The sequence below is a fragment of the Podarcis filfolensis genome, assembly GCF_964270895.1.
Source record: "Podarcis filfolensis genome assembly, chromosome: 11".
In the NCBI taxonomy this organism is placed as follows: Eukaryota; Metazoa; Chordata; class Lepidosauria; order Squamata; family Lacertidae; genus Podarcis; species Podarcis filfolensis.
In genome coordinates this window covers 569,596-581,223 of record NC_139613.1, presented here as the reverse complement: position 1 = coordinate 581,223, position 11,628 = coordinate 569,596, and the positions used below count along the sequence as shown (strand labels likewise).

At 48.6% G+C, this 11,628-nt stretch overlaps 1 long non-coding RNA gene across 2 annotated transcripts; it reads right to left on the bottom strand.

Moving 5' to 3' along the window:
- LOC310744498 lies at positions 1-6,120 on the bottom strand. Of its 2 annotated transcripts, XR_014539567.1 has the most exons (3): positions 6,029-6,120; positions 3,630-3,817; positions 1-1,010 (listed from the first exon to the last, which is right to left on the bottom strand). It is a non-coding gene; the product is annotated as an uncharacterized lncRNA (long non-coding RNA). The 2 variants fall into 2 exon arrangements; XR_014539568.1 differs by lacking the exon at positions 6,029-6,120 and having other exon boundaries at positions 3,630-3,884.
- Positions 6,121-11,628: the final 5,508 nt, after the last annotated feature.

Genomic DNA, 11,628 nt, shown 5'->3' with positions numbered 1-11,628 from the left:
TCACCAAATAAGATACATTTAATACATAGTGTTGGTTTTGACCTTATCAGAAGTAGTTTCTAGTAAACGACTCTGCAATTGTTATTATACAGCCTTGAGTCTGGCCTGCTGCTGCACCAACCCTGGCAGGACTACGGGTTCTACTTTGTTATTTTGGCCACTGTTCGCATCTCTGGCCTCACCAGCACTGGCAGGATTTGGCCAGCAGGGGCCTCCTCTTCATCCTGCTCCACTGGATAAATTTTGTTCTTTTTTCCAAACTCTGGGAAGACGACTGGCTCTACTTATTTTTTCGGGCCGCTGTGCAGATCTCTGGCCTCACCAATGCCGGCAGCATACTGCCTGCAAGGGCCTCGTCCTCATAAGATGGGTAGATTTTGTTTTTTTTCTTCAGAAAAAAAGCCATCCTGCAGGAAAGGACATCAGAAGAGCAACTCATCAAAAATAACTCACCAAATAAGCTATATTTTAATATGTTATGTCCCTAGTGTTGGTTTTGACCTTATCAAAAGTAGTTTCTAGCAAATGACTCTGCAATTGTTATTATACAGCCTTGCGTCTTGCCTGCTGCTGTACCAACCCTGGCAACATTACCGGCTCTACTTTGTTATTTCAGGCCACTGTTCACATCTCTGGCCCCACCAATACTGGCAGCATATTCCCAGCAGGGGTCTCTTCTTCATCCCACTTCACTGGATCAATTTTGTTCTTTTTTTCAAACTCTGGGAAGACTACCGGCTCTGCCTTATTATTTTGGGCCACTGTTCGCATCTCTGGCCTCACCAGCACTGGCTGGATATTGCCAGCAGGGGCCTCCTCTTCATTCCTGCTCCACTGGATAAATTTTGTTCTTTTTTCCAAACTCTGGGAAGACTACTGGCTCTACCTTATTTTTTCGGGCCACTGTTCGCATCTCTGGCCTCACCAATGCCGGCAGCATACTGCCTGCAGGGGCCTCATCCTCGTATGATGGGTAGATTTTGTTTTTTTTCTTCAGAAAAAAAGCCATCCTGCAGGAAAGGACATCAGAAGAGCAACTCAGCAAAAAGAACTCACCAAATAAGATACATTTTAATATGTTATGTCCCTAGGGTTGGTTTTGACCTTATCAAAAGTAGTTTATAGTAAATGACTCTGTCTTGAGTCTTGCTTGCTGCTGTACCAACCCTGGCAGTACTACCGGCTCTACTTCGTTATTTTGGGCCACTGTTTGCATCTCTGGCCTCACCAGCACTGGCAGGATTTGGCCAGCAGGGGGTTGGGCAACACTAGGCTGCTGGTCATCCCACTGCCCCTTCTCCTCCTCTGGATGAATTTTTCTTTTTCTTATCTTTTTAAGAAAGAAAGCCATCCTACAAGAAAGGAAATGGCCCACATAAGCAACTCAGCAAAAAAGAACTCACCAAATAAGCTTCATTTTAATATGTTATGTTCCTAGTGTTGGTTTTGACTTTATCAGAAGTAGTTTCTAGTAAACGACTCTGCAGTTGTTATTATACAGCCTATTAGGTTTGTGTGTTGTTTCAAGTGGATCTAATGATCAGCCGTTACAGCAGTTTAAACCCAAATCTTCCTTCGTTCCACCTAACTCCAACCCATCTATGACGCTGTTCCACCAATTGGTGCTCCGTGATCTAGACAAACTTGAAAAGAGCCCCCCCCCCCGGTCTCTATCTCCATTAGAAGGAATTTCAATTAATATTTATAAAGATAATTATGAAAAAATCTGGAATGGAATAAAAAGGAATCCAGAAATATGGAGTTGGATGAATTTATCATTATTAGGAAGAATTGTGGCAATCAAGATGAACATTATTTATGGCAGCATCAGGGGTGAAATGATGTCAGTAGAAAGGAGACCTCTTGCTCACCTGGCCTGGGACAATGGGCCAGGTGTGTGCAGGTGTGGCTTCCCAGTTTCTCTGCGGCCTCCATTGGGTTTTGCTGAATCCAAAAGCTGTGCAAAATTTTTCAGTGAAGCAGGTCAAGGCAATATTATATTTATTAAAGTAAATTTATCAAATTTCTATGACACCCTTCATCTGAGGATCATATGCTTGTTTGGGAAATCTACAATTTAAAAGCAATTAAACACTGATAGAATTAAAACTGTGTGGTGTTGTTGTTGTTTAGTCATTTATTCATGTCCGACTCTTCGTGACCCCTGGACCAGAGCACGCCAGGCACTCCTGTCTTCCACTGCATACAAATTAAAATATTTTACCATACAAATAATTGCAATAAAAACAGCACAGCACAGGCCCTTTCATTAAAAGCATTTTTATTTTATATTCATGTATACTTTGCTTACCATTGAATTGTCGAGTCAAAAGGGACCCTGAGGGTCACCCAGTCCAACCCCCTGCAATGCAAACCCACGACCCTGAGATTACGAGTCACATGGTCTATAAACTGAGCTGGAGTCTTGTTCAAAATTTTAGGCCTTTATAGTGCAATCCTATACACATCGACTCAGAAGTTCTTTAAAGTTCAATGAGTTTATTCCTAGGTAAATGGGTAGAGATCCCTGCAGCCTTACAGCGAAGGCTCCTCAGATTGTTGGAATTCTTTTTTTAAAAAAAATTGCAGAATATTTTGTACTTCTTTGTTTATTCTACCTGAGGGATTGATTTAGGCAAAAAAGGCCTTGTGATCTTTGGATGGGCAACAATTCTGTTGACCCTGTGTGAGTGGTGGAATCTAGACACATATAAAAAATGCTGTGAAAATGCTTTTTCAAAGAAGCTTTTTAAAGTATATTGAATTTGCCATAAGCTCACCATTGCCATCTAGTGTCACATTTGCATAACGCACTTTCCGGCACAGACTGCCATAGCATACAGGGGACCGTGCAGTTAATTAAGGATAATATGAGAGTAATTATTCTTGTGACCCGCCCCCCGGGGGAGAGAGGGCAAGCTTTGACTGGCAGATTGTCCGTTAACTGTCTCTGACCAAATGTGGGGGCCCTGAGTGCTTGGTACTGCATGAATTGGAAACTCCAATGTGGCCACCGTGAGCAGGAGTACTTACGTTTTTTAAGATAAAAAATTTGGACTGGAATCCTCTGGGCCGATCTTTTTGGCCACGGGGAACTGCTGCTTTGTGTCTAGCCAGCTGGTGGTTGGCTGCTGGACCAGGGAAGGGAACCAGCTGCCCCTGAGTCTCTGTCCAGGCCGCTGCAGGTGATGGGGACAGCTTCACCAGTATTGGGAAGACCTTCGAGCTTATTCTCCCTGGCCTCCACAGTTGCTGCAAATACTTTTGATGAACTTTTCTTTGTGCGTGGGTTTTTTGGTGTGTTTTTTGAATTTTTTTAAATTATTAATTTCAACATTACAATTTATTAAAAATACATCATCCACCCTTCTCTTCCCCCCCATTTTTTCCCTCCCCCCAAAAAAGAAATACCCACCCTCCCCTCAGCTCCTCTCTCTGGTTTTTCAGTACATGTTATTCTCTGCATATTATAAAGTTGTAATGATCCTTAATTTATCTGTCTGTCTATTACCAATAAAAAGTTTGTGAATGTTCATTCAAAACCTGCCAAGGAGTCCGGTTCATTTTGTTGTTTATTTGGATCCCCTTTGGACATAAGGCTACCCAAAGAGCAACTCAGCAAAAAGAACTCGCCCTGAGGTCTGGATAAGTAACCAGCCTGACTCCATCCCAAGTCTTTTAATGTAACCAAGTCTGCCAGTGACTTGAGCATCACATCACAGTCAGGTGTAGATGAACGATACTCCACTCTAGGTCCTTTACCCCAGAAACAGGGATTCGGAAACGATAAATGGGATTTTTGAGGGGGCAGACATCCCTGGCAAAGGAAGAGATACTAATAGTCAACAACTCATCCCGCACCTCAACACTGGAGGAAGAACAGGTTTTCCTGAAGGAGCGTCTCCACCCCCATCATTCTGCCCGGATGCTGAGGTCCAGCGCCGAGGGCCTTCTGGCGGTTCCCTCATTGTGAGAAGCAAAGCTACAGGGAACCAGGCAGAGGGCCTTCTCAGTAGTGGCGCCTGCCCTGTGGAACGCCCTCCCATCGGATGTCAAAGCGATAAATAATTACCTGACATTCAGAAGACATCTTAAGGCAGCCCTGTTCAGGGAAGTTTTTAACGTGTGATATTTTACTGTATTTTTGGTTTTCTATGGAAGCCGCCCAGAGTGGCTGGGGAAACCCAGCCAGATGGGCGGGGTACAAATAATAAATTATTATTATTATTATTATTATGATTCCAGCTAGGACTGGGCTTTGGGCCCAAGCTGCGTTATAATGCCTTTCGCACCAGAGTAGATTTACACAAGCTTGTGCGCAATATCAAGCCCTCCCGTTTTCCACTGCCTCAAGATACCTCTCCCCCCCCAGCCCCTTCTTCCCCGGGCGGCAGACCCCCAAGTTTCCCAGACTTCCACCAAAGGGAACCACAAACACCACCTGAAATCTGCGGCTCCGGGTTGGCGGGGGAAGCGGGAAGCCCCGAGTTCAAGTCTCGGCTCCGCTGCGCCCGGAATGGAGACTTGGAAGGGAAGCCGCCATGTCGAGGAGGGCGAGAGAGAGAGAGAGAGAGAGAGGCGGCCTGGAAGGCGGGGGGGGGGGCAAAAAGGGCCTGGCGACGGAGGCGGCTCTCTGCCCATGCTCAGGAACCCCGTCGGCCTCTGCCCCGCCAGCCCCTCCTGAGGTAAAGAGACGCCCCTCCTCCCGCCGCCATCTTGAAGCAACCGCCAAGCCCAACGGCTCTCCGCCCAGCCACGCCCCGCGCCCGACTCTCGGCTCCCATTGGCTGAGGGGGCCGGACTTTGCCCAGAGACGGAGTCGGAGGAGCCGGCCAATGGGGAGGGCTCGGAACGGGCGGGGGGAGGAGAAAGGGAGGAGGAGGAGGAGGCGGCTCTCCCATTGCCTTCTGGGAGTCGTAGTTTCTGCTCTCCATTTCCCCTTCTTCTTGTTTAGTTGTTGAGTCTTTTCCTTTTTTTAAAAAAGATATTTATTGCAGTTTTACAAAAACATAAGTTTACAAAATGAAAAAAAGTCATATAAAAAGAAAAAGATACAAAAAAGAGAACATAGAAAAATACATGAAAAAGAAAAAAGAGGAATAAAAATACAAAATACAAAAGACAAATAGCTAAAAAAGAATTAAAAACAAATCCGTTTTTTGTAACTTTGAATTCATTAGCTTATTTCCTTGGCCTCCTCACACCTCCCCTTTTTGGATTCCCATTTAAATAATCAAATCAGCAGATCCTTACCCTCTTTCGTTTATCTTAACTCTGTATCTTAACATATTATAACTCTATATTTTCATCCATTATCAATTCATTTTTGCATATTCTTATTAACTTTGTTGCTAATGCCACTTATTTTCCGCCTCTTCGTGACTCCCTGGCCCAGAGCATGCCAGACACTCCTGTCTTCCACTGCCTCCCGCAGTTTGGTCAAACTCATGCTGGTCGCTTTGAGAACACTGTCCCACCATCTCGTCCTCCGTCATCCCCTTCTCCTTGTGCCCTCCATCTTTCCCAACATCAGGGTCTTTTCCAGGGAGTCTTCTCTTCTCATGAGGTAGCCAAAGTCTTGGAGCCTCAGCTTCAGGATCTGTCCTTCCAGTGAGCACTCAGGGCTGATTTCCTTAAGAATGGAGAGGTTTGATCTTCTTGCAGTCCATGGGACTCTCAAGAGTCTCCTCCAGCACCAGAATTCAAAAGCATCCATTCTTCGGCGATCAGCCTTCTTTATGGTCCAGCTCTCACTTCCATACATCACTATAGTGGTACCTCAGGTTACATACGCTTCAGGTTACAGACTCCGCTAACCCAGAAATAGTGCTTCAGGTTAAGAACTTTGCTTCAGGATCAGAACAGAAATCGTGCTCCGGCGGCGCGGCGGCAGCAGGAGGCCCCTTTAGCTAAAGTGGTGCTTCAGGTTAAGAACAGTTTTGGGTTAAGAACGGACCTCCAGAACGGATTAAGTACTTAACCCGAGGTACTACTGTCCTGGGAAAGCCATAGCTTTAACTATGCGAACCTTTGTCGGCAAGGTGATGTCTCTGCTTTTGAAGATGCTGTCTAAGTTTTGTCATTGCTCTTCTCCCAAGAAGCAGGCGTCTCTTAATTTCGTGACTGCATAGTGGAGGAGCCGGCCAATGGGGAGGACTCAGAAGAGGGGAGGAGAAAGGGAGGAGGAGGAGCCAGCTCTCCCATTGCCTTCTGGGAGTCGTAGTGCCTGCTTTCCATTCCCCCCTGCAGACCGGCCACCGAAAGGAACTGTATGAAAGGGAGAACTGTGTCTCCCAAAAGCCACCACGGTGCAGATTCTGAGCGATGGGTTGCAAGAAGAGGCAAAAGACATTCACCTGGTGCTGTCCCCCCCCTTTGGCTGCGTGTGCAGGTGTGCAGGCGCAGGTGGTCAGGGGCTGATGCAGGAGGGAAGAGGAAGAGGATGGAGGAGGAGAAGGCCCTGCAGCTCCAGCAGCACCAATCCCCGTCTGGAGAAGCTCACCCTGGGGAGGGGGAGGTGGCATCCTTGGTTGGCATGGAAACGGCCAAGGGACGGAGCCACAAAGAGCCTTTCTTCCGTCTCCTGTTCACTGCATGCTGCTTCCCCCTCACAACAGCCCTGTGAGGGAGGCCAGGCTGACTGACTGCCTCTCCCAAGGTCTCACCCTGTGGAATTCATGGCCAAGTGTGTTCCTATTGAATGACAGGGACTCAGCTAGAAATAAGAGGGGCTGAAGACCTATAGGGAGTGGGGAATGGGGCAATCCGTCGTCCAGGAGTGGCCCTACTGCAGCTAGCGAACCAGACAAAGCTGGTAAAAGGCACTGCTAGCTCCCTGACACTTTCCATTAGCTCTTGCTAACATTGGATGAATTTGCAAGTCACAAGAAATAGTTGATGCAAATGAGCCGCAGTTTCTCTCTGACGTGCATTCTTCCCCCACCTCCTTTCCTCCCCCAATTTTTCCTTCTGGTTTTCCCTTGGCAACCCTTTCCTGTTTTGTGGGGGCAGTGGGGCCTCTTGCAGTAGGACCCCCTCCTAAAGTGGCTCTCTGCTATCAGCCTAGCTTCCTTCCGGGCTTGGGACTCTCCGCAGCCAGTTATTTCCTCCCAGCCTAACCTGCCTGCAGGGTCGTTGTGATGACAAAATGTGGGAGAAGTTAATGACGTGCCCCATCTTGGGCTCCTCAGAGCAAAGGTGGGATATCAATGTAATGGACAAAAATGCTCCAGGGCTACTTTTTTATTGCATTTTTATGTAAAGGTGTAAGACAAACAAACTGTCATATGCTTATCAACACAAAGAAAGCTTTCTCTTTTCTGACGTTTCGTATTTGTTAGAGTTCAAAATCCCTCTTCACAACAGCAGGTTGTGTAGAACTGTAGAATAATAGCCAGTGCTCCTGAAAAGAGGCATGGATGCCGTTTCTGGCAATATTCCTCAAAATTATTTTTATACTATACTATACTGAAATGTTTAAATGTTTTTTTGATTCCCCCCCCCCACTTGCCATTCTCCCCTGCCACCAGTGGCGTAGCGTGGGGGGTGCAGTGGGTGCCGGCCGCACCGGGCGCAACATCTGGGGGGGGGCGCTCGCCGCCTCTGGAGTTGCCAAAGAGCCTCGGGCGCAGGCTGTAGCAGAGCCCCATGTCTCGCGGAACCAATGAGCTGTGCGCGCGTCCGGGCTGAAGGCGTCTGGCAGGCAGCGGCTCTCAGCGCTCGCCACGGTCCCCGCGCGTCAGGGCCGCAGAGCGGAGGGCGCGCCAGGCAGCCCCTCCTCACAGCCCCGCTCATCTTGCTTTACTGGCCGAGGGAGCCGGCGTACAGCTTCCGGGTCATGTGGCCAGCATGACTAAGCCGCTTCTGGCGAACTAGAGCAGCGCACGGAAATGCCGTTGACCTTCTCGCCAGAGCGGTACCTATTTATCTACTTGCACTTTGACGTGCTTTCGAACTGCTAGGTTGGCAGGAGCAGGGACCAAGCAACAGGAGCTCACCCCGTCATTGCGGGGATTTGAACCGCCGACCTTCTGATCAGCAAGTCCTAGGCTCTGTGGTTTAACCCACAGCGCCAACTGCATCCCGCCTACTTGGAAAAGGGTGGTCAAATTCTCTCTGGAAAGTGGGCACTCTGGAGTCCCGCAGTTGCACTTGTGGGGGGGGGGAGCAGCTGCTCACCAAGGTAAATAGGCCAGAGAAACTCCTCACAACGGAGGTTTGGAGCATTTGCTCCCCATTTCTCATCTGTGTGTCCACCCCCTCCCCAGGCTGAGTTTTGTGTCCCAAGGTGCCAGTTTCTCACTGTGATCCTTCTGGCAAGGTGAGCTCTGCACCTGTTAGCCCAGAAGAGTACCTGGGCACTTGATCTCACAAGGGAACATTGACTCCTGTGCTCTGTAGTGCCCATTTCAAGAGCTGATTTTATCATCTTGTGTTTCGTAATCACAACAAAAGCTTTTAAGAAACAACTCTGGGATCAGTCCTGGAACCATTTCCCTGTTCTGGCTGTTCCAGCAAGTGGCCCTAGAGGGTGTGATGAGACTCCCATTGTGAGCAGCGGATGATGTGAGCCGTATCTGGGACTCCCAGGGCAGAGAGGTCCATCTCTACGCCACCCATGCAGACCTTCCAAGGGTCCCTGTTTTCCAGGGATGTCCTTGACTTAGAGAAGCTGTCCCAGTTTCTGATTTGATCCCGGAATGTCCCACTTTCCCTTAGGATGTCCCTATTTTCATTGGAGAAATGTTGGAGGGTATGGAGTTCTCTGACCCCCGAGTCATCTGAAGGCAATCCTGTATAGGGACTTTAAAAAATGTATAAATATATTTTTATATATATTGGAAGCTGCCCAGAGTGGCTGGGGCAACCCAGTCAGATGGTTGGGATAGTCGAACTATCAGGATGGAATGGGACATCCCTATTTCCCCAGGAGAAATGTTGGAGGGCATGCGCATGGCAGCTTCGCTTGCGCCTCAGCACCACTTCCCAAAGGGCTGCCTCTCCTTGCCCTCTGCCCCAGCCCACTGCAGACAGACTCCTCCAGGCTCTCCGCACGCAGCCTTCCTTCTCCACCAAGGCAGCCTCCATGACCTTTCTGGGCCTGGAAATATCAGAGACGTCATGCGCAGCTGGGCCCATGCGCTGACTCAGCAAGCCTGGGGTCCTGGCTGCAGCGTGGGGGTGGGGTGGGTAAATGGATGGATGGTCAGTTTAATCTTCACCCTGCTAGTGCTTCTTCCAGCCAAGGCTCATTTAGACCCAAGAAGAGTCTGGGCACAGAATCTCTCCCCTGACATTTTCATCTCCTTAGCAGGCAAAGGAGGGGGGCAAGGGGGGCACTGGGCTCTGCAGCACTGAGTAGGCGGCATCATCTTGAGCTCAGCCCAGACGCCAGTCAGGCCAGGAAGAGGCAGGAGAAATGATGACGACGACGGTGGTGGTGATTTATTAAATTTGTACACCTCCCTATACAGTGGTACCTCGGGTTCAGTACTTAATTCGTTCCGGAGGTCCGTTCTTAACCTGAAACTGTTTTTAACCTGAGGTACCACTTTAGCTAATGGGGCCTCCCACTGCTACCGTGCCGCTGCTGCACAATTTCTGTTCTCATCCTGAAGCAAAGTTCTTAACCTGAAGCACTATTTCTGGGTTAGCGGAGTCTGTAACCTGAAGCGTATGTAACCCGAGGTACCACTGTATTGATATTGATGTATTGATACAGCATCCCAAATTGGTTTGAAGTCCACATCGTGATAACAGTTTCATAATATCGGACATGGCGATATACAGGTACTTGCAGATCTCAGGGCGGTTCACGACATGCAATTACAAAATAAAAAACACAACACTAGATTGCGGGTCACACTTCTTCGCAGGAGATAGAAGGAGGCCAATCTTTTCCAACTGTACAATTCCAGGATCATGAGAGACATTTTCGTAAACAGCCAGGACTCTGACTTGCCTTTTACAGGTTTTATTAAGTGCACAACTATGTACAGTGCAGGAACCCAAAGTTCATGTCTGTCTCAGTCACTTGCAGATTCCGGGAGTGGGTTCTTCTGGTCATCCCCCAGCATAAGAACTTAGACACCCCAGGTCTCCGCCTCCTATCTTTACATTTGACCTCCTTGCGAAAACCGGGTGATGGAAGCTGCATGTCTGTTTCCCTGTCAGCCTGGCTGGAAGCGGGGCCAGGGCTCACAGTAACCTCTGAGAGCTTTTGCTCCACTTCACCCCTCCGTTTCGCCGGAAGTGTCACTCTCCCCAGTCCCGGACAAAGTGCTACTGCTGAGCAACGTTGGAGGTTCCCCTTCCCCCCTTCCGATGGCAGTACCCTGACAGTTATCAGTAAATATATCTGTATTAGGATAATAAGCTTAGACACATCTGTATATTAACATATGAGATTTCTTTCTCTTCTTCACTTTCACTCCCTCTATCTTTTTCTCCATGAAATTCCTCCTTCTATGATGTACCGTATGTATGATGTTTTTGGAGTGGTCTTGAGCTACATGGTGGGCAATCTCAAAAGTCTATATAAGGGCTTGTGCTCCATTTTTCAGGGTTCTCCCTCCTGCATGTGGTGAGTGGGGACCCTGTTGCAATAGTTTATTTCCTTTAATAAAGATCAGGCTTACTAGCTGCTTTGCTTCTCAATACACTCTGGTTGGCCTCTGTTATTTTCTCCTACTGATAGGGAACCCACTTAAGGACTCTCTATGGGCTCTTGGGTACCCTATAAGGGAAAAGGAGCAGTTTTTTCTTATAAGAGCTGGGAGAGAGCTCTGCCTGGAGAGCTGCTGCCAGTCAGTGCAGGCAACACACTGTCCGTAGCCTCCTAAAACCACACAGAACATATGTGAGCACTGAATCTGCCTGGAGCTGCTCCTCTTCTGTCAATGCCCACAAAGGCCTCTTAGACCCAGCCCAAAGGATGCCAGTCTTGGTGCCCAGCATGTTTCCAAGGGCAGAATGTGCACAGTCATGGCACTGACAGCCCGGACAGGACCCACAGCCTCTGAACTTGGAAGGTAAGAAGATAAGAAGAACCTGCTGGATCCGGCCAATGCTCCACCTGGTCCAGCCTTCTGGCCCCCGTGAGAACAGGAGGCTGGACTCAATGAGCCATTGGCTTCATCCAGCAGGCTCTTCTGAGGCCCTCTGATTCAAAAAAAAGGTAAAGGACCCCTGGATGGTTAAGTCCAGTCAAAGGCGACTCTGGAGTTGCAGTGCTCATCTCGCAGACAGCTTTCCAGGTCATGTGGCCACCAGGACTAAACAACTTCTGGCACAACGGGACACCATGACGGAAACCAGAGCACACGGAAATGCCGTTTACCTTCCCGCCGGAGCGGTACCTATTTATCTACTTGCACTTTGATGTGCTTTCGAACTGCTAGGTTGGCAGGAGCTGGGACAGAGCAACGGGAGCTTACTCCATCGCAGGGATTCAAACCGCCGACCTTCTGATTGGCAAGCCCAAGAGGCTCAGTAGTTTAGAGCACAGTGCCACCCGCAGCACCACAGCTAATCCCCTCGCAGACATCCCTGCCATCAGTTGCAGGCCTGGGGTAAAGAACTTTCCTTTTCTGAAACTCCTGGGTGGTCCCGGTGTGACTCCCGCACGGC